The sequence below is a fragment of the Erpetoichthys calabaricus genome, chromosome 9 (assembly GCF_900747795.2).
Source record: "Erpetoichthys calabaricus chromosome 9, fErpCal1.3, whole genome shotgun sequence".
In the NCBI taxonomy this organism is placed as follows: domain Eukaryota; kingdom Metazoa; phylum Chordata; class Cladistia; order Polypteriformes; family Polypteridae; genus Erpetoichthys; species Erpetoichthys calabaricus.
This window is the reverse complement of record NC_041402.2, coordinates 86,809,057-86,833,423: the sequence shown is the minus strand read 5'-3', so window position 1 is coordinate 86,833,423 and position 24,367 is coordinate 86,809,057. Positions and strand designations below refer to the sequence as shown.

Genomic DNA, 24,367 nt, shown 5'->3' with positions numbered 1-24,367 from the left:
CAGGATGTAGAAATTAACATGTACTGTACATGTTGTCTGTCCACTTCAGAACTCTTAGGTATGGTCATAACCACAATTAGGTATTTTAGAAGATTAATCTGAAAGCAAGTCATTGGCTTGTGTAAGAAAAACTTTAGGGAGAACTTACAAATCTTACACAGAAAGTATAACAAGTGGGAAGTAAACTGGAGACCCGGCACTCTGCAGCAAAAATATTAGCTGTTGCCCCATAGTGTTTCTCATGATATTTCCCAGAAACAGCAAATCCCGTAACAAAAACATTACTCATATCATCATTTTTTAAAACTGTACATTAAAACATACATATTAATAGATTACTCTGCTGACGAACACCTTCAAGTGCAACAATAAATTTTACAATTTATTTCTGGTGTATTTAATAAATACACTCCTATGGCTCCCAAATAACATATTTTGAAAGATATACTGACGTTAGCTGTCATTGTTAATGGCCCAGCTTCCCTGCTGTAGGGCTATTAACTGCAAACATAGATTCTTGCTGCTGCTAAGTGAATCATCATTATTGTTCTTCTTGTCGTAAATGATGAAAAGTAAAATAAAAATCTACACAGATGGAAAATACAGGATTTATAATTTTAAAGATTTTTCTTCTCCTCCTTCATCCTGCTCAGTCTCTTTTACATATTTATTTACTGTATTTTATATACCTTGACAAAGGAGCTCTAATAGCTGCCTCTGTTTGTAAAATATGGGAGGTCCTTATTTATAAGTAAGCTTGCTGAGGTGGGTATTGCAATTACCAAGAGAATTGGTGATAGATGTATGTATGTAGAAAAGATTTATTATTGCTTTCAAATAAGTGCAAGGTAAGAGTTGTACTGTAGAACTATAATAAATCAATTAGGGCTACAATTTAAAGGGTGGTCTTAAACATTGATTATGTCTAAAATCCATCCAGGGATGACAGAGTCAACATTTTACAGTAGTCATTTTTTTACCTGTATGCACTTCTGTTTTATTTTTCCATTTATTAATTTTGTATTATTTAGTGCAAGCTTGGCTGTCATAATCCTCTGTATATTTTGTTTTTTTTCGTTGTAGTGTTAACGGTGTTTGACACTTTGGTGTAGTGTTTAGCACTGCTTCCTCACAGCTGTATGAATTTAATTTAAATTCCTTTCATTCATTGTATATGTAAAGTTTACAGAATTCTCCCTGTGTGTTTGAGGTGTCTTTTCTGTGAACTTTGGTTTCCTATCACACTCAGAAGATTTATGTCAAAGATTGACGGGCAGTTCTACATTAGTTCTATATGGATGCATGTATAAGCAATTATCTGATTTAGAGTGGCATCCCATCCAGGGTTGGTTCCTGTCTGGTATCCAGTACTGCAGTGATAGTTCATGCAAACCTATAAGGAAAAACTAGGTTAACAAAATGAATGGATTGTAGGTTAGGACGTTTGAGCGTTTAAATTGGAACCATTTAAAACATTCTGTGAAATTATGTCCCATTCTGTTCAGGTTTTAACTCAAATGCAGTTTCTTTTTTTCTTCACTCTATTGTGCATTACAGCAGAGTTCAATTAAAGGTACTTGGTTTTAAAGTACTGTGAGCCATCCTGCTGTACAGATCTTAAACGCAATGGTCTGTCGGTGTGTTTATTTGTTAGCATGTCTCATTTCTTAAGATTTGTGAAGTTTATATGTGAAAATCAGTATTTCTCTTTCTTGAAAACCTCAATTTTTTTAAGAGGCAGTATCTGCATTCCACTGGGTGATCCTCCTTAACTAAATCAGATACACAGCTAACAACCTAGGAAATATGAAGAACAACTAAGGCACTTTTCTACAAGTGTGTCATGACTTATTTCCCCATTCATTTTTCAAAATTCCATTTATTCCCATTTACTATACTCATGTGTTCTGTTTTGAAATTTTCTGAATACGTCAAGTGTGTTTTCTACTCAAATTCCAAAGACATGATAATGAATATATTTACTGGTAACCCTAAATGAGCTTGCTGCAGGTGGGTTCTGTGATGGATTGACGCCTTATCCATTGTAGGTTACTGTTTTACACCTGATTTTCCAAGATAGGATTCGACTCTGTACTATTCTATAGTGAAACAAGAAAAGTTTAGAAAATGGTTGGATGCATGTGACAAACAATATGCAGATTACTATTACATTCCAGCTAGACAGGTTAACCTAGTTTAAAATAGCAAACTTTATCATGTTATGGAACATACAGGTATTTCCAGATTTTATTGTCGTCTATTGTCAAACTTGCCTTTTTACCATGGAGGATTTTAATTAGTATCACCAAGGAATTAGAGGAAATGTAGATCAAAAATACATGATTTCAGATATTATTAATCAGAAAATACAAATTTAGTATTAGATAAATGCTCCATTGTTGGGTAGTAATAAAAACTGAATGTGTTGACAGTTTAAAACTCATTCAATAATGTTAGCAGAAAAGCAAAGTACAATGTAACTGGTAAAACGTGTAGTCCTTGCACTTTCTGTAGCCCCCAACATTTTTGACTTTACTCAGCCTCCTTGACATGTATGTACTGTACACTAATTGCAGGTAACTTTTCAAAGTTTCTTTTCTATTTCTTATATGCAGAGAAATGTCTGTTTCCACCAATTGTACATCTGCATTACATTAATTTATTCTCCTATGTAAGTTAAAGTATATTCATTCTAAGCAATTATTTTCCTATGCTATATTACCATCTTAATTTGTGCTTAAATGAAAATGGTTTAATGCAGTTGTGTTTAAAATAAAAAGGACACTCATTTGCCAGACAGCACACCCCCTTTCGAATGCACCTAGTGGACAACAAATAATGAAATAAATAAATATCCAGCAGTTCTAGCTGTGATCCCATTGAGTTGATAACAACACTTTCTGCTTCTTAACCTGCTCTAACCCTTTACCCCTTCCTTTTCTGTAGGGGTTCTTGTCTCTCTCTCCATAAGCTCTTGTACAGCTGTACCCCCTTCACAATCAGTTAACAGCTGTTTTGCATACATTTTGAATTCTAATTGCCTTTTTCTTTTCTGTGCAGCCAGCACATTGGTGAATGGGAATAAAGAAAGGAAGCCAAGCCATAAAATGCATGTGCAGTCTCTCGCTTTCTCTTATTTTCTTCTGTGAAAAGAATGCCTCCTTCACCTTCTTATTGAAATCCCTTCAACACTGAAAGCATTGAGTTCAGGGCCTCTCTTTATTTTATAAGCAATGAGCATTGAACCTTTCAGCTAGTTTTGAAGGGTGGACATGATAAAAAAAAAGCAGAGAGAGAGAGAGAGTGAGCGAGTGCCTCCATCCAGAAGAATGTTTACCCCTAACCCCCTCCTATGCACTCACTCTCAACTCCCAATGACCTTCCATGCCAAAGGAGGGCAACACAGCTAGGGTGCTTTTGAGTGCTACTAGTGACACTAACTGGCACGCTAATGGCAAGATACGTGAAAAGCAAAAAGCAGAGTGCCTGAATACATGGGCACGCTAGAGGCTTGGCTGTGTCTAGCCATGGGGAATGTTATTAAATTATGGCTGTGTAAAGAAGAGCAATTAGAATTCAAAATGTATGCAAAACGGCTGTTAACTGATTGCAGAGGGCTACAGCTGTGAAGAAAGAAAAGTGAAACACAAGATGCCTTCAACATATCACACTGCAGGATGGGAGGCAGGCCAGAATGTAATGTGCTATTAGTATACTAAGCTGTTCGAATTATTTAAATTCTTTTTTTTTTCTTCATAAAACAGCAAAGAACACATTAAAAGGACCTATACTTAAATGGAAACAGAACAAAAAAGTCTTAAGTGAACACCTGGGGATTGTGATACCCCTCTGTCCCTTAATTGAGACTTCCTACTAGAAAATAAAAGAGAAAAAGTTAAATTGGCTTGGTGAATGAGAGCTACTGAGTGTGACTACATGTTATAAAAATAGTTTGTCTCCTGTCTGTTGGAAAAGTTATACGACAGGGCAAGAAGATGAAGTTGAGAGTGTCCCAGTGCAGTATGGGTTTTCTCTGTGTTGCTGACCTGCATAAGTGCTACTTCTCAACGTATGGTGCACTAATATATGTTTACATTATCTACTTTTCTATATGGCTTTTCCCTAGTTAGATTTTGGGGACAGCATTCAGATACATTGTTATGTGTTTGCTAAACTATACAGTGATGCCTAGTTTTAGACTTATTGACATATCAGTTGCATTAAACCATTGGCATGACTTGTTCCTGTAACTGCCACGACACATTCTGACTCTTGGAAAAGCAGGCATGAAAATGGGTAGGTGCAGCTTCCTTCAAAGCAGATGAGACTTACCAAAGACATAAGACATACACATTGGGTGGTACAGTGCCATACTTGTTAGTGTTATTGTCCCATAGCTCCTGTGAAGCACTGTGCCCTAATTTCTTCGTAAACTGGAGAAAATGCATGTTTGAGTAATTAGCTGTAAGCTGCGGAATTAACTTTGTCAAAGTTTATTTTTATTTTTTTTTAAGTTTTCAAACATAGATTAAATCTCTGGAGTTTTCTCTATTCAAGACTTGAGGCTTTACTAGCCCTTAGTCAGTCAGTTCTTGGTCCAGGATGGCACCTGACTGATATTCTTATCCACAGCTACTTGTGCAGCTGTTTTTGTGAAGTGGTGATGAGAACTGCAGAAAATACTTTCCATGTATTCTCACAGGTGCTCTGTAGACATCCAGAACATTTATTGATTTGTCATTATTAGGAGGTAGCCTAACAGGTCATTGGCATTTTAATTGCTTCTGAAACAATGATGAGAATATTTTACCAACATATACTTAGTATTCAATTTATTACATAGTGTCTTCTCTATCTATCCATCCATCCATTGTCCAACCCGCTGAATCCGAACACAGGGTCACGGGGGTCTGCTGGAGCCAATCCCAGCCAACACAGGGCACAAGGCAGGGAACCAATCCCGGGCAGGGTGCCAACCCACCGCAGGACACACACAAACACACCCACACACCAAGCACACACTAGGGCCAATTTAGAATCGCCAATCCACCTAACCTGCATGTCTTTGGACTGTGGGAGGAAACCGGAGCGCCCGGAGGAAACCCACGCAGACACGGAGAGAACATGCAAACTCCACGCAGGGCGGACCTGGGAAGCGAACCCAGGTCCCCAGATCTCCCAACTGCGAGGCAGCAGCGCTACCCACTGCGCCACCGTGCCGCCCCTTCTCTATCTATATAATCCCATATTATAAAATATATATAAAATATATTGTTGGTACGTGCATAAAGAACTTTGCATTTACTTACACTGAAGGGTTTTATTATAGATTTAAGGATCAGGCAAACCCTGTTAAATTATAATATATTTATTATTGTATTTTTAGCATATGGCTTTACCCAAGACTACTTACAAGATAAAGGGGTGCATTACAATTCTTTGCAATATATTTAGAAAGCTATACACCAACCTCATATCCCAGAAAACACTGGGGTCTCAATGATATAAATCCAGTAGTCTTTGCTAGGCCATTTGTGCCCATTTAAGGCTACCTACAAATTATCCTTATTTCTGCTTTATTATTATTCATGCCTGATTCTTTTTGATGAAGATGCACCTAATTCAATCCTTAGTGGCTATTTGACAACCTCACATGCATTTGCAGACAACCATTAATAATTCTATTTAATATTAATTAACAGCCTATTAAAAATGGGACCTAGCTGTTTGACTCCTGCTGCTACCTGTAAGTCTACAAATCATTATCAATATGAATTATCATGGGTGATCTTTTTTTTTTTCCCCATTAACATACACATAAAAAAGCCATCATGGTCAGATCTTTGCATTTTCAGGGAAATGGATTTGATCCCCCAGGGTTGGTCTGTGCGGAGTTTTCATGCATGTTCTCCACATCCCATCTTTTTTTCTTTATATCCTCCCATATCATGGAGATGGTGCAGTTTATCTGGCCTAAAAATCTTCAATGTACTGTATAATTCAGTGTGCTCACTGATGGTTTGGCATCTAGTTTAGGCTACTTCCTTTAACCAAGTATAGCAGAATAATAGTTAACTTCATATAATGCTGTAATGAAAAAATCAGGTTCAGAAAATGGATGGGTAAATAGTTCAAACAAGTGATTAAAATTTAATGAAGTTATCTTGAGCAATGATATTTTAACATCTAATAACATTTGTAAGGAAAGTGTTGCAAATAATATTGCTCCTGCCTCCTACCAGATCCTAAAGATTAGTTAATTGGTAAATGGAAGATCACCCCATTTTGGATGTGTGAATGAGTGTGGGCTGAAAATGACTAACATTTCTCTTCAGTGTTGGTCTCTGTCTTGCACCTGATGCTGCTGGCTCTGGCACTCTTTGAACTTGTAATAGATAAAACGGATTCATAAAATGGTTGGGCTGATGTGTGTATACATCATCACATTTCTCTGTGGCAGTTGTGGTTAGAGTTATATGTATGTATTTGGGGCAACAGTGATAAAGATTGTGATGCTTCTGTGGTAGCAGCCAGGTTCAGACTAGCTGAAAACTATTTTCAGCTACGTTAAACTTACAACAACTGTATATTTATGCACAGAGGGCCTGGTTTTGTTGAAAGTTCGCAGTTAAACAAGGTAACATGTAATGTACTATTTTTGATGTTAATAATGCAAAACTAAAAGTGTTATTAAAATATTCCCTCTTTAGTTTCTCGGAAAAAGCACACTGAGTTCACTCTGTTGAACTCGCCTTAAAGGCTCAAGTGACTTATGATTGTGCTCCTTACTCAAGTTGCTCTGAGCTGCTTTTGTGTGACCTTAGCACAATGCCAGAATTCAGCTGCTTCGTGGCAATCCCAGAAGAAGCTGCTCCGTCTGATCCTCCAGACTGGTCCAGTTATGAAATGAACCCAGCTGACTGTCACTACTATTTTTATTCTTGGAGATAATTGCTTCATTAGGAGAGAAAGCTTTTCCTCAGCTATTTAGCCATAGTATGTTTTGTTTACCACATTGCTTTCAGACATCTTGGAATGGACATCTGTCATGAGGACCTGATTTGGTCCAGACAGCTCACATGAAAGCATCTGACTGCCAGGAGGGCCAAGGCATCTGTTTCTGGAATGGGTTTATCTATCTGATTTATGGTAGAGGATTATACCATGTCTCCTCCATTCTATAGTAGCAAAATGTCCATTGAAATGTCTTTACAGTGGCGTGGCTGTGAAGACAGATCTAGCAGTTGGGGTCATTTCACTATCATGGTGTTATTTCTAACATTAAAGTCAGCTACTTTGGGGGAAAAGTTTTAAAACATCTTGTTGGAAAAAATAAAATTCCCAGTCCGTAAATCTTCCTTTTTTTTTTTTTTTTTAAAACAAATAGTGCCTAATGCTGCAGTCTTTAAAGCTTATGTTGGATGACTGACTAGTCAAAGATATTTTGGGGTGAGCCTTGGAAAGGATAATTTTATTAGAAATTCTAAAGTGATACTATAAAATACTATAACTAAATATTTATTTTCCAAAACCAATTATAGCCAAGGTTGAGGAGACACAGAGCCTCACCCACCCACACTGAACATAAAAGATGGATTGACTTGTAGATGTGTTTATCTAAATGAAGGATTGTTCCTCATCATCTTTTTGTCCTTGTGATTGCTGTGCTTCAAATAGCAGGCTAGAACATATCCTGAACAATAAAACACAGGATGGGAACAGTCTTTTCTTGCCTACATTTCTTATGCTCTTTTGATTTGACAGTTTGAAGATCAGCGGCCTACTTTTGGTTATCATAACATTGATATCTGGGTGCCTATTAGTGTCTTGTCAAGTAGGATAAATCGATTCAATTTACAGCATCCCCCTTCTTTAGCAATTCAGCTTCCGTTTTAAACAGGCATAAACGTGCATTTATTGCATTCGGTGGCTGTCCCATGGGTATTACAATAGCTATTTTAAACATTAGGAGACTTTGATTTGTCAGGGACTGTACCCTTTAGAAAGAGGTACATATTTAAAATGAAAGCTCATTTTTCGTCAAGGAGAAAGGCTTCTGGGTATGGGATTCTGGGAAATTATCAATACATATTATCCTAGACTAAAAAAATCCAACACTACATGAATGTTTGTTTGTGGGCACTATATGAGGCCCAGTTTGTTTTATTGGTACTGTAGATCAATCTTAAGAAACTGAAATGCATGACAGTAGCAAAAAACAAGCACCTTCAGTATTCCTACACTTTATATCTCAAGGAACCCACTGCGTATATTCGCCATGTTTTTATTCACATCAATTTTCAAGGTTCTGCGACAGTGAAAATCCATACATCCATTTTATGAAACCACTTAGTCCATTACAATATTATCATTCTGCCTCTTCTGGCAAAATCAAACAAAACTGTGGAACCAGTTCTGAATAGGATGTCAGTCCATCACTGAGCCTCTCATGCAACAGTACACATACAGTACTTACATTTACTTATATGGCCAATGCCTTTATTCAAAGTGACTTACAACTTTTGAGATACAGTTGGTTACATTTCTTTTGTTTGTTCCAATTGGAGCCCAGGCATGTGAAGTGACACACAGGGTCACACAGTGTCAATGGCAGGATTTGAATCCACAACCTCAGGGTTTGAAGGCCAAAGCCTTAACCACTAACACCACACTAATCCTGGGGCACCTCTGAATTGCTAATAAACCAACTATGCATATTTTATGAATGTGTGAAATAAGAGTATTACAGAAAAGTTATCTGTGCAAGGTTTTGGATTTTAAAACTATCATATACAGTACTGTGTATCAAATCTCATAGTGTTAACTGCCATTATGCACAATGGTTTTTATATACAGTAGCTATAACTCTGTCATAATAAAATATGCAGGTTCATTCTGATCACAGAGTTTTGTAGCATATATTCTGTAGGCAGTGGTAAAGCAATCAGCACTCCAAAAGGACACCACCAGCTCCCCACCATACATTAACTCAGCAGGCTAATGTGCTAATGCTATGGAGAAATGATGAGGCACATTTGAGTTTATGTCCTTGCTCAGCTCCGTCTCCTGAGGTTCAATCAATACAGACGACTCCTTTCAGGGTTCTTTGCATCATTTAAATGTGAACACAATTCAGTATAATTTCTGATGTAGAGAACACTTGTGTACCCAATAAACCTGTCCAAAATGTGCTGGTTCAAAGAGAGACACAGATTAAAATGCTTTAACAGCAAGCACCTTAGTACTTGGTAAAAGCTGCTTACAGCACTGATACTTTCCCCTTCAGCATTTGTGGAATTCAACTGAGTTTACAATTTACATTATATTGTTAATTGTAATTGCATATTAGAATGGAATCCAGTTGATTTAGTTTACAACTCTCATATACTGTAGACTCAGGGAACAACACATAATGGCAACATTTGTCAGTTTGATAAAAAGATACTTTGATGCCTCCTGTGCTTGCAACTCACATTTTCATAAACTATTCACATTTTTAATGCAGAAAAAGAAAAGTCATCTTGCAGGTGTACACGAACAAATATGCCTTTTTTCATGCTTAGAAAGCAAAAGTGCACAAAGCATACATGATTGATTGTAGATTGCTGCAGACAAGCAGACTCAAACAACTTTTCATGACCTTTAGTCAGCGTGACCCCGATGAGGGCAGCTCAGGGTAGAAAGCAGTGTGCCGCAAATAACCCACCCTTCAAATGGCTGTCATCAGAAGACATTTGCTATGTTATTCAATTTAAAGGAAACCTGAAGAATAATATATCAAGAAAATACATTTCTGTTAGGTTTATAAATATGTAGAATCAGCTCAGAGAATATTTAAAGATACAAAACAGCTAATCACAGAAGTAATGTACATCCTGCATATATTTAGTAGGCATGTCAACATGAACACAAACACAATGTATATGGCACAAGCTTTTTATCTAACAGTTGTCGAACTTTTACTCCCCAAACCCAACAGAGACAGATGCAAACACAAGTCCAACACAACTCAGGCTTTCATTCAGCCCAGTTTCCCACCTGCACAGCACAGTCACTAAAGCACAATACTACACAAATGCAGGACACAGCTCTTTGTCTTTTCACCCGTGTCTTCCTTCTCTCTGTCTGTCCTTCTGCCTCTACACGTCCTCCAGCAAGCTTCATCTGCTCACTCCCGACTCTGGCTCTGGAGCAGTGGCAGCGGACTTCTGTTATCCTGTACCTGGGAGTACTTCCGGTGGCCCGTTAGCATGGTCCGGAAGCACTCCCGGGTGAGGTGGAAACATAAAAAAGTAGGGCTCTGCAATCTCTGTATCACCCTGTGGCAGACAGAACCCATGGAACCCAATGGGGCTGTACCAAACTCCAACTCCCATGGTGCCCTGTGGTAATCCGAGGGACCACTGCAAACCAGGGGGGCCACCATCTAGCGCTCCAGGGGAGATAATGCCTTGTGCATGTTCTCACCCCCAGGGCCTTCCTTTTTGAAAGGGCCCTGGCCGTCCACCACACCATCCAACATGCTATGTTAAACAAATCAGAAAAGAAAAAAAAACCAGACAATTTGTTTTATGGATTCTTTCATCAGCAAGATGCTCAGAATTCAAACACTGGTAATATCTTCTAAATCTTGGAATACACAGTGTCACAGATGCCTCTTCACTGAGAGGACTGGGGGAGCAAACGTGGGCAGCACAGTACCTCCCCCGGGATGTTAGATGGCAGCCCCCATGGGCTGCAGGGGTGCCTCAGATTCCCGCAGGGCTTCATGGAATTTGTAGTTATCTACAGCCCTGTTGGGATCTGGCGGTGCTGCCAGGGGGTGCTGCAACAGCTGCTGAACCCTCTTGGGCAGGTTTTCCGCCACACCCGGAACTGCTGCTGGAAGTAGGTCAACGAGCACCTGGAGGATTTCTGGGGACATTATAAAAGGAGCCAGCAGTCACCACTCCGAGAGCCAGAGTTGGGAGGAGGGAGACAAAGTTGCCAGATAGAGGAGTGGAGGAGAAAGAATAAGACACAAAGATAAAGTAAATAGTATTAAGTATTGTGCTTGAGACTGTGTTGTGCCTGTGGGAGACGAGGAAGGCGTTTTCCCACAGAAAAATAAAAACATTTATTTGTTTTATTGGTGTGCCTCCTGCGTCTGCCTGTGTCGGGTTGAGCGCTGGTATAGTGCCATTCACTGTCACAACAGCAAAAAAATATTTACAAATAGTATAGTAAGTTGCTTGTTTTTTTTTTTGTTTTAATGTGGGCAAATACTAATGTTATTGGGGTGTCAGAAGACATCTACAAAAAGAAAAAAAGGTGAAAACGAGTTGTACCTCAAACATTGTGTTGTCAATTTTCATTGTTTAAATAACTCTCTTCTTTTTCTTGCTGCTGGCTTACTCCCAAGAAAAGTTTAAAGAAACTGTATAGGGATCCCCAAATTCCAAGTTTTAATTTCTATTTTATTTTTCAGTATACAATTTTATTGCTTTTGTGTCTTGGTTTAGATTTCTTGAACTCTGTAAAACTTCTCTTTGGGTGGTGAAAATCCAGCTATGCTTTGTGCGCTCCTTAATTATTATGAGTTTATACGTTTTGTAAGAAAGATTCTGAAATAAAAGTGAAAGCAACTGAAAATTCCGGATTTTTTTTGAACGTATGCTTAATTTTCAATTGCTTTTATTTTTGATATCATTTTACTTGTGCCAAATACATTTGATTTGATTCACTCACTTCAGAACTACAGCCACTTTAGCACTGAGCCTATTGCAAGTGAAGTGCGACTTTTAAAATTAGTTTTTTTAGCTGGTATCACAAAGTTGAAAAAAATGCAAGAGATTACAGTTGGCCACAAATAAATGCACTGTGAGCAAGAAAAGCATGTTTTATTTCTTTATCAATCATAACAGTGGCATTCAGTTATTTCTCTGCGGGCTGTGTTCTTTTCAGACTGTACACTTTGAGGAAAATGTTTGGTTTTCATTTACGATAAAATAAAACCAACACACTTTTTTAGCAGACATTCACAGTGTTTTTTTGCATCACATCCTCATCACATGGCAAGCTCCTTAAGCATGAAATGCAGGACTAACTTTTGAACAAATGTCTAATTTTTTGGCTTCTGCATAAAGTACCATTAAAACTTTCCGCAGGTTTTCATTTTCATTAACTATAATTCAAAAACTTACAGTATGTTTTTTTGTTTTTCGCAAAATATGAAAAAAAAAAATATTGGTTACTCTGTAGTGTAAAAAAGCCTTTGTTGCCAAAATGTAATAATGAAATTTTTCTCCTATTGTCATCACTGTACTTGATATATGCGACTCAGCATTTGCACTCTTCCTTGCAAGCTGTTAAAAGCAAGTATGTGGATATTCGCAAAATATTTTAACAACACTACAAGACTGCAACTTCCTTTCAAAAACAGTTGTAAAGATGGTGTTGTGATGCTTCTATAATTATCACTTGACACTTATTATATAAACATTCTGGCAAAACACTTATTTCTGAGACTTTTGTGAATTTTACCTTTCAATATAAAAATGAGTTTGTTTTCTAGTCCCCTGGTGTTTATCAGAACTTGAACAGATTACTTACGGATATTTTGCTGATCTTTTTCATATTTACATGTCTGTAAATATAATTTCTGTCTCAGTACCATAGCAGTAGAGTGTTGTACCATGTTAGCCACAGATTGATACAGGAGAAAGTAAGGTGAAATGACACCTTTTATTGGCTAACTAAATAGATTACAAATGCAAGCTTTCCTTCAGTTACACCTTGCCTGATGAAGAGGCCTTAGCTGCCTCGTAAGCTTGCATTTGTAATCTGTTTAGTTAGCCAATAAAAGATTGTCATTTCACCTTACTTTCTCCTGTCTCAGGACCAGTACGATATACAGGTATTTTCTACTACAATACATTATATCCTGGAAGTATGGATTACAGAATAAGACAAAAGATATAGTAAACCCCAAATACTTGATTCTTTTAACCTGAAAATGATGTCAAAATGTCCATCGATACAGCTAATCCACTTATTCATTACAATGACAAAGGTACTTTAACTAGATCCTGCATCTACAAAACTAAGTGCAAGCCAGAAATCAACTGAAGTCCATCACAGGTCACAACACACGCCTATCCATACAGCACCAATTAGTCCCTAGTTCACCTAACCTGCACTTAGAAGCAAACTCACTCAAACCCAGGGAGAACATGCAAACTCCACATACACAAAGACAAACTACTTTTGAGTCATAGCAGTGCTAACCATTCTTTCGGATATAAAGATATAACATTAAAAAGTCGTGGCAATTCAAAGGCAGATGATGGCACAGCATTTTTGAGCATTTTCACTAAGTTGCATTCCATTTTTTTTTTTAAACAGAAGATGCCCAAAACCATATACAATTCTACTGTTAAATCAATTTTTTAATAAATAGTATGAAATAATACATGATACAGGACCTAAAGACTAGCAACAGATTCCTTTTTTGTAATTCTGTACATATTCTTGTAAAATAAGAACAGTGTATCAGGTAAGCTGATTTCTATGCGTTTTCTATTAATAAACTTGAAGTTATATATTTGAATACATTCTTGTTTCTTCTGGGGCCTAAGAGTGGTGACGTATTTCCTGTTGGTCAGACATACAAGTAAGATTTTCAGAATACTGTGGACACATGCCAGTACAGCTACCACCACTATATTAACATACCAAATAAATGAGTACTGTATGTTATGTCTAGCACAACACACATACACCAAAATACAATAAAATAAATTCATGTTAGTAAAATACATCTAAGAATGTATTTGTTTTGGTAGAGTACAGTTTTTAGTAGTTTTGCGTACAGCTGTCCTTTCTGCACAGAAGCACATACATTTTTATACTGTAAACAGTCCTGTGATAGAAACATTGGGAAAATTTAGAACCTCATTTATATGTCTTCCATTACACTTCTCATTGTTTTCACTATTCTTCTCTAAACATATATTGGAACCCATTTACTTTGAAATTGAAATCGTCCAGGGCCAAGCAGTAGCCACCAGCTAACCCAAGCCTGTTAAGCCTCGGCTTCTACTCATTAGGAATGTGCAAGAACGGGGACAATTATAGCTGAAACACACTCGGGTTTCTACCCGTGCCTTCTTCTAAAAACTATTTTAAAGACTCTTTTGTGTCCGTAGAGGGTGGGCAGACAGGACCAACATATTTTCAGTAAGATGACACCTCCCGTGGTGTATCACCTTTTTGACTGCCTATACTGAGATGTTTTTATTACATTTAGATACAAAAGAAAGTCTCCCTGCTGAGATGCCAAGACCTCTTTCGGCGACAGCTGATGCTCACAGGAGGCCTTTCATGCAACTGGGGGTGAGAGCCAACTTTGCTTAGTCTCTTGTCATGTCTTGTAAAGCTTTTGTGCACCATTGCAATGTACTTTAAAAGTATTAATACCTTTGTGCACGTTTTTCATGCCGCAAATGTTCTGCTTTGACTGCCACAAGCTCCTCAGCTGTATAAGGTATTTCATGTGCACTTGTGTCGACTGATCAACCTAACATGACTCTCTTGAGTTGTATGTTAAATATAGGAGCTAAAAAGGAGCATATGCAATGGCTATTAACTAATGTAACAGTAACAGCCTGGAGGGCTTTAACATTACTAAAGCTGGTGACCGGCCCATTAGCCTGTTCAATTTTCATAAGCCCTTTCATCGATCACTCGGACACAGATCATTGATTTGGCAAATGACAGCAAGTGAAATAATAAAAGCTTGTTTCTACATTGCTTCCACTGCACACTGGCAATGAAGTGATGGCCCCATTTGTAGCACCAATAACACATTTTGAAACACACAATATGTAGCCTTTTCCAGGAATCAGTTGTCATAAATTCTACCTTTAAATGAAATTAAAAAGAAAAAATGCTGAAATTCAATTAGGAAACCAAGCAGCTAATCATTACCTGTCAGTTTAAATGTTTAGAGAACTGGTCTTTTTGTAATTTAAATGGCAGAGGCCTAATTCCCTTGCATTACCGAGATAGATAGGCTGTTTTGACTGTAACAGTTAACCCTTTACTTGAATTATAATGTTCCTGGATCCCCTCAGACTGCTTAAGCACTTCCTCAGTCTGAATTAATTAGTTCTGTTATGAAAAATAAAACAGTTTGCTTGACCCAACTCTTTAAAAAGTAGCTTGATTTCTACTGCCAGTGTTAGGAAAGTGGCATATTGTTCTTTAATTTTTATTTTCATGTTATGAATTTGGGTTTTCTAAAAAAAAAAAATAAATAAAAGTGACTTTATTGTTGTCATTCCTACAATCATCTGGATTCTGAGACAATCTCATATTTATCAGGATGAAATTGACCTCATATAACAGTTTCCTATTCTCTGAAAAGAAAAACAATCGGTACACTTTTCTGCTTTGCTTGCTCATTCTGGTGACAACTGGGGAAACAAATGGCAAAAGATGCGCATGTCATTCTCTTTATTTTATAGCGTCTCATTACTGCTTTGACTAATTGGTCTTGTAATGCATGTATTCTGCTGGCTTGCACAAGGCACATTATGCAGGTGGAATCGCTGCATAGTAACTGCTCACTCTACTGGCAGATATCGCCTATAATGAGGAATATCTCTCAGCACTACCTGCTGATACTGATCCTTTAATTAGAAACATCCCCTATTAGATCTAACGGTGGGAGGTGGCTTCTCCAGCAGAAAATAAAAGGCACAGTCATTAGTCCTTTGCTGGGCTGTAAATAGCAGGTAAGTAGCTCCAGATGTGAAGTAAAAGAGCATGACGCTTACTCCGTCTCCGGTCTTGCAAGCAAGCAGGACACCACCAGGGGGTAACAGGAATGTGACTTCACAAAACCTCCTTCACGGCGGCCATGGAAACTGCAGGAGCATTCTTACACTGAAAAAGCATCATTACAAACAGCCAGGGTAATATTCCGAATCTCTATGCATCCTCTCTCCAAATCAACATTTTGGGTCAGAGAGAGCTACACACCAGTATCAATGGTTCAGGCAGCGCAGAGTAATCTTCTCCATTGCATTTATGTTTGTCCAGTAGACAAATAGTATTAGTCAGGTAAACTGGCTTATATAAAGAAAAAAGAACAACAAAAAAAAAGATGTCCAGACAAATGTCATCTAGACAAAGAGCTATGCTCATTGAAGACCGAGTTCACCATTCTTTATATCTGCCAAGGGTTTATCTGCCAGCCCTATGCCAAGTGCAAAAGAAGGAACAGCTGAGCAATAGAGTGTCTTTTCCAAATGAAAAAAACAAAGTGCAGGACATGCTGCTCATAAGTAAACATTCAAATCCTCTTATTTGCCACCTACTTTGTCAAGGATGACAAATAGAGATTAATGTTTGTTTTTGAGGATTATTGCTCTTGGAAATAGAAGATGCCAGTCACTGTCACAGAAACAGACTTAGAGGATGGTGGGCAGCACTGCTGTCGGCATGGTACTGGGCAGCTTTTAACTAACAAATCTCTGGCAAAAGTGTGCATTCCTTGACTTTGGTGTTTAGGGTTCAGTTTTCACAAACGTCATATACAAATAAAGTCTACGCAGACAGTTTGGCATCTCAGTGTGGCCAAGTGGCAAGGATTAAAAAAGTATCCCAATGTACACAATGGGCAGATCATTTTTATTTCCTACTATGTGTTTCGTCAGGCTGTCACAAATTGCAGTTATTTTTATGGACATGCCACATTCCCATGGCGTGGTTTGCAGTGGTACCTGAACCTGCGCTAGCGGCTGAGAGTATTTGACTAGGTGGCGGCCACTAAAGCTGTTTAGCTGAAAGTCCAGCACTGGACATCTATGTGACCCTTATAACCTGTATGTAATTGACTACAGGAATGCATAATCTGTGTGAACTGCTCATGAAAAGCATGTTGGGAGTGTTCTACTTCTTTTTAAGAAATGCTCTGCGTGGAGGTAAAATAAAAAACTGATTTTTGTCCCTCTTTGTTCTGGACCACAGCTGGGCATCTGTAAAACAAACACGCTTGGAAGAGACAGGGAGATATCTCCATGCATGATAAAATTTATAAAGTTGCAATGCATAAAAGATGAATTATGGTTTAATCAGGAGTGTCAGCCCAGATGAAGCCCACTTAAACAATCATAGCACACAATAGGATTTGGATTTCTGAATCTCACCCCCTTTTTTATTTATTTATTTTTTAATCCTAGGCATATTTTTTGCCTTATGGTGTATTTCGTTTCAGAACATCATATACTATGTGATTGATGAATGTTTCCCCCTAATGCCTTTCTAGGAAGACAGCACATGCTTTCTGAGTGGGTTGGGGTGCGGGGAGTGATCAGATTCAGAAAGGTGCACCTTTAACATGGCTTATTAATTTGATTTCATACCAACTCCTTCTGGCTAAAAGGAAAGAAACGACTGTTCTATTAATTTGCTAACCTCTTGCATCAAGCCATAGATGCACAAATGGATTTTAGGGGCAAGACAGAATAATCAATATGCATGTTATTATCCATGAGATTCTAGGGTCTGGGGCTAAAACAATATCAGTCTGAATGGAGAATGTTTATCTCCAGAGGTCAAAAATCAAGCACCCAGGAATGGCTTTCCTCTGGAAAAATCATTAGTATGCCCGCAGAGGTACGCTCAGAATAGTTAAGTTGCAGTGCAGAAAATGTCAGCAGCAATTGAGTGGCATAAATTCATAAATCTCATTGGATAGAAAAAGAAGAATGATAATAACAGTTCATCCTGCCATCTACAGAGCGTCAGCTTCCTTTAATTCCAGACCTTGATGCAGAACTAATAAGTTTGAGTTGGTTGAAGCCGATTATTTCACAGCCTCCTCTTTTTTTCATTTTTTTCTGCTGATTTTTGCCTGTGTCTTTTTTTGTCTCCTTTTCCCCCTGTCTCTTTGGTTCTCCTAAGTCTTTTGTAATCAGAAGTCAGCTTTTCAATTCTCATATATGAAGTGGTCCCAGTAATGAATAGCTAATGCGCCAATTAGAAAACAACACCCTGTATGCAGACCCCGGCCACTGGGCAGAGCTCCAGTTTCCAGCTTTTTGTCTTTTCCTGCAGAAAAGCAAGAAGAAGCCACATGCCCTTGTCTTCGTGAGGTGTATTGTTTTCCTGCAAAATAGAAAATTCAACCCTTTCCATCTCATGCCCCCCACCCCCCTTTCCAGCAGATGGCAGGTATAACAAAGCAGCTTGCTATGGCCAAACCAATTATTTATCTAATTATGATTTACCACTTAACCACACGATCTTTTGCTGAGTTGTGGGCAATTAAAATCAGGGTGATTATGCAGATTATGCAAATTGGGCCAGAGCGGAACGATTAAATTGGAGATCACACGTGAGCACACAGGCAATCCCTATAACAGGTCTGGACAGCCTCGGGCCCTGGGAAGAGATATAAGGCGATCTTCATGTATGGGGAGGGAGGGGGGCAGTGGGGAGAGAGAAGTAAGAGAGTGTGTGTGTGTGTGTGTTAGGGGGGTGTATCTGAAGGGGCCACCAAGGGGACAAGTGACCTGCTGCAGCAAGCTGCTAGCAGGGACATCAATTATCGTCCCTTCATCCAGCTTGCCGAGCGCCTGTCAGCTTTTCAAACACTGCCGCAGGGGGAGTGCAGCCAGAATGATAACGCATGCAGGGATGAAGAAAAAAAGAGAGAGAATGAGAGACAGCGAGGGTGAACACAACAAAAGCAGCCCAGAGCTGATAAGCCCTTAATGGAGAAGGGCAGCAGCAACAAGAGATGTTAAGCAGCCGCTTCAAGTTCAAGCTCATACTAATGGAGCAACCTTATTGATTTCCATTTAGAAAGGCTCTGATGTTATTTACTGTATTTAACAAACCTAGGGACACATCCTAATATTTAAACTGCAGGGACAGATGGTTACACTTAAAAAAAAAAAAAAAAAAAAAAAAAAAAAAAAGTAGCTGCTGAATAAATAACAAAAAGGTAAATTAATCAAGTCAACCCCTCTGCTGACTGCTGAACCGTGTGCTACTTAAAGAAAGAAAAAAAGAATGCAGAATGGATATACCTGTGTGATGGAACCTGAGCATAAGACAACACTTTCTAAAATCTTACCTCCTGTGAGATTGCAAAGGACTAGATTGTGAACTGCTGATCACTCCTTATTTAGACAAAACAGCTCCTGGGCTTATCACCTGCTTCATGCTGACAGCACTGTTAACTGCTCTTCTGCCATCCCCCCTTTGCTGGCCTTTGACCTTCCTTGACAGCTGTAACAGCATTCAGCTACACACCTTCTGTATCACTTGACGCTTGTGGTTTCAAAGACAAGAAATGCAGCAAAACCAAAAAAAAAAAAAAGGCTGTATATTGCCTGGTGTCGTAATGTATTGCTAAGTTTCAGAAGCTGTGTGAAGAACAGCATGGACTAAAAAAGAAAGGCTAAATGTGAAAAGGGATAGTGACCCACACTATGACATAATTGTCTAGATTGGCGTTTTTGTATTTAAATGCCATTTTAAAATGAAAAATATTTAATTACAGGGTATATTAAAATAATAGAGTGGTGGTGTATCATTGAATGCTGCCTCCTCATAACGCTGGATTGCTTTTTATGAGTATTTTCCTATGTTTATGTGGGTGTGAGCCCATATTCGGGTCAACATGGGGTCAATGTTAATCTGGCATAGGTGAATGTCGGCCTGTTGAGTTGTGCCTATCCTGGCTACCTGACTTCCATTTCAGGGGACAGATTTCTATGGGGAAAAAAAGGTCACAATTTGGCTGAAGGTTTCATGTTAAGATGCTCAGAACATCCTGTGATAATGCTTGCTGATACCTTGCTTCAGTAACTCTTCCAAACTCAGAATATAAGAGCAATTGACAGACTTATAGCAACAAAAAGAATCAGAAAGATTTTTTTTTCAGGTATTATATTAGATAGGGCAATCGGAACAAGGTGTTGTAATTTTGGTTATACACAACAGTAAAAAAAAAAAAAAAACCAAATGAATACACCGTATTGAATTTGAACTTGTGATCTTTATTTTGTGTGGTTCTGTGCAGTTAATTTAATTCAACTTAATGTGTTCTCCTTTTATGAGCCCGGCAAAATACAGTATGTAAAAAAGAAGTGCAACATAAAAACAAAATGTAATGCTGCAACTTAAACAGCAAACTGCATTCTGAAAAAAATCATTCGGTAGTCAAACAATGACAATGCTCCAACACCACCATATATGGCCAGAAGACACCTTTATGGTTTTGAAAGACTGACGATCTGGGGTAAAGAGAAAAATAAATCTGCTGTATATTAAAACGTTAAGGTCTATGTGTGTCCAGTTCCTCAAAGAAATCTGATTGGTCACTCTGGCTTTGGTGACGTGACGGAAAGAGCAAGTGCAAGTGTGTGACACACGAAGAGGAGAACAGGCACAGGAGGCACGCTGAGAGAGTCGTCTTTAAAGATGGGAAATATAAAACTGGACAGGTGGTAAAAAAAGGCACCTTGGAAATAATGAAAGAGACAGAAAGGCAGGCTTTACGGGAACGCATTCAAAAGGAGGACTGACCAGAGATGAGAGGGTCAGACACATGAGGATATTGTGGAATGGTGCTGAAGGTAGGGCAACAGATATCAAATACACATGATGAGGCTAGTGAACAATAATTTGCCATAGCAGCAACGGGCATAATTAAAATAGCACCATTATAGTGAAGTGCTTTGCTTCCATATGTTTTTAAGGCCCCAAATAATAACATTAGATACACTAGTTTTTATAGACTTTCTAAAAAAAAAGTCAGTGTGTCATCTACATTAACAGAAAACAAAATGAAAATACCGTATTAAATTTTAGTAACTCTTAAACCCACAATGACTCCAAGTAGACCCAATGTGAGTAAAGCAAAGGTGTTTTCTTAAATAAAAAGAAGAGGACACTAAAGGGGAGCTCAAAGTATCAAACTAAACAGAAAACAATAAACTTACTGACTCTCTTGGCCCTTTCTAAAAAGGCCTCATCCCCTCCCTATCAGACTTGGGGTGCCTGTTGCATTTACTTACTTTAAACTCACTACTCTCACATCCCCTGTTCTCAATTTTACATCTCTCCCTGGCCTCTCTCCCTCTTGCTAGTTGAAACCTGGAACAGGCTTTTAAGTCCTAGCCCATGACCGGTTTGGGTTTACTTTTGATTCCCATGCAACTACTTCTGTGTGACTGTCTGGCTTCCATTTGAACCAAGAAGACCAAACTAGAGCTCCACCTACTGGCTCCTGGTTGTCTAGCAATCCCTGATATAATATTGACGTTAAAGGGCCAGAACAAACACATTTCTTGATTCTTGTCCTGTGGTGAATGGAATGTAACCCCACCCTGGCCTTTACCAAGAACTCTGCCTAAATATACAGTATATTATTTTATACTAGTCATTTAGCCCGTTACAATAATGGGCGCTAGAACAGTAGTGCATAAACATTAGTAGGAACAGTCTATATTAAATGGCAAGGCACTTTGACCTCATTCTTTTTGTTGGTCGTATTTTTCTTTCTTTCAGCCTTTCTTTTGTTGATGTTTACTTGCTGAGCTGACCGTTCTTCGTGGGCTGCCGCCGTGTATTGTGTGTCTTTAATTTTCTGTGACAGTAATACTGTCTTGTACGTCCGCTGGCTTGTACGTCCGTAATATACCTTTAATTTTCTCTGGCGGTAATACAGGCGTGCGCGTCGGTAATATGCCTTTAATCTCCTCTGACAGTAATACTGGTTTGTATGTGGCTGTAATATGCGTCACTGTATTGTGTACCTTTAATTTCCTCTCGCAGTAATACTGGTTTGTATTTCCGTAAAACGCCTCTAACTTTCTCTGACAATAATAATGCGCATCGCACTGTGCCCCGTGCATGCGTACTTCACCAGAAGACACACACACACGGACACCTGGACGCACACAGGGATTTTATTAAAGAGGATAGCAGCTATCAATGTGTCTGCCTGTTTGATAGAATGATTTTTCTTTTGTTTGTATTTATCTAGCTGACTCATCCAGTATAAAGAATGTTACACACCTCAGCTGACTAATAGTATGTGTTTCCATTTAAGTCATACAGACTCTCAGATAGTTATTTTTCTTTCTACAACCTAAACTACTTCAAAGTAACTCAACCCAAAATGTACACAACACATTTTCAAATTAATGTTTTTTTTAATGAAAAACACAATATATTTATTTAGAAATTAATTAGACTTCCAGCCAGCCCTTCAACAGTAATACATGTAATAATGTGCACACACTAAAATTACATTATAGAGTACTAAACTGACATATTTAACAACATTTTAGAAAGCAAGAAAAGTAAAACAATTTTGCATTCAAAACTATGTGGACTTGAGGTCAGTTCTCTGGCTAGCCACTGTCTATGTGTGATTTGCACTTTCTCCATCTGCCTGCATGTGTTTTCACCAATCCCTCGGGCACTGGCTTGCTAGTTCAACTGACAACTCAAATTGGCAAAGTATGAGTGCATACTGTAAATGTTTCTGCAATTGGTCCTGTCAAAATATCCATGGGCTTCTCCACACCCTGTAAACAACAAAGCAGAAACTGAACAGATTTAATGGATTTTGGATGTTTGGCAGGATGTTGTGTTATGTAATGGCCTGGCATCCCGGCCAAGACTGAGCAAGGATCCTTACCCAGCTTGGTGGTCAGTGCAATGGAAGGACTGGGGGAGATGAACATGGATGAATATCTTCTCTCCCAGTATGCTGGGACCTGTAGTCTCGTGATGCAGCCCGTTTGTGTTCCATGGGGGTGCCAGGGGAAGCTGATGGGATTCACAATCCCTACTTTATGGGATTTCTGATTGACCCAGAAGCGCTGCTATCGGACTATGACCTAGCACTGGCAGTACTCTGGGTCCAAGATAAAAGAACCTGCTTGACCTCATCCAGGCAAGTCAGAGTTGGGTGGAGGAGGACGAAGCCCACTGAGGAGCAGTGGAGGAGATGAGAATACAGAGGAGAAGAATTGTGTTGGTTTATGTCTCTTTTGAAACTTTTGTGCAAGGTACTTTGTGAAAATAAACCCTTTATTTATACTGGGACTTGTGTCTGGGGTGTTGCAATGCCCCCTGGTGGTCACAGTTTGTAGCTTTGGGTTCGACAGATTAGCACTGCTAGCACCAACACTGATGCATTCAGTATCTTTAGTACAAAGTGATCAGATTTGGAAAGCATTACAGCAGCAACGGCATTAAACTGATTTGACATTAGGTTGCATAGTACAATTATATTCTTCTTGAAAGAAGTTGAAGTGTTTATGGAATGAAGTATATGATTGTTTTAATTTGTAAATGAGGTCAGTTTTGTGGTATGGTCTCTGAAAAATGGGAGGCTGTAATGACACTAAATGTATTTGTAGCTCAATGCAATTCTGAAATAGGAGATCATGTTTATACTTTTATTTATTTTTTTGTACTGTAGTATCAAAAGTCCCACAGCATTTAACAGTGCTCTTCACTGAGACAAACATTACAACAACTAGGAGAATGCTAGACTTGAGCTAAGTGGCAATATGAACACTTATATATAAAACATTACCTGTCAGTTTTTATATTTTCATTATTTACAATGATAAATCCCTGGAGCAAGTCTGGCTAGGATCCTGACTTGTCTGAAAAGGGTGACTTGGTAGCTGAAAGTATTCATACTAATTCATGATTCATAGAATGCTATAGAGTCAATGAAATCTGAATAGAATGATTGATTGTTTGATTGAACCGACAGCTAGCCAGTTACCCGTTTATTTATAATGAATGCTTCTTTTAAAGTCCCCCAGTCACAGCATATCCATGTGGGAGAAACCTGCAGTTCCCAAAGGTTACCCTTGTAAGCACTGGCAGAATGTGTAAATGCCACACAGAGGGCACCCCAGCAGAGGATCTGGCAGCAGTTTAAGAGTGGTATGTCACTATCCAGTCAAACTTTAATTTAGTACTATAAAATGCACCATCTAAAATAAAGAATTGCTTGCAAGACAGAAAGATACTAGAAGCAAAAACAATAAGACAAGCAGGATGGATGGGTTACTGCAGTAGTGGGCAATGCCCCGGCTTAAACAATGTTGTTTTCTGCATGCATCTGAAAAGAGCGAGTTCCTGTTGCAATGCTGGGTCAAAGGGACTTGTAGAGAAAGGCTAAATTACATTTTCATTTGAGTCTAGTTTGCCACAGTGTACCTGCTATTAACATCTTTCATTTAGTTGTCCACATGCACACTGATACAATTCTTCACGTTAAATAAAATGAGCATGTATAATGCTTTAGAGAACAGACACCACGAAATGAAAAGGAGAC

At 38.5% G+C, this 24,367-nt stretch overlaps 1 protein-coding gene across 4 annotated transcripts in view; it reads right to left on the bottom strand.

Annotated features, from left to right (window-relative positions):
* The window catches only part of gse1b (Gse1 coiled-coil protein b), a 745,433-nt gene that overhangs the window by 98,718 nt on the left and 622,348 nt on the right, over positions 1–24,367 (bottom strand). The window lies entirely within an intron of this gene.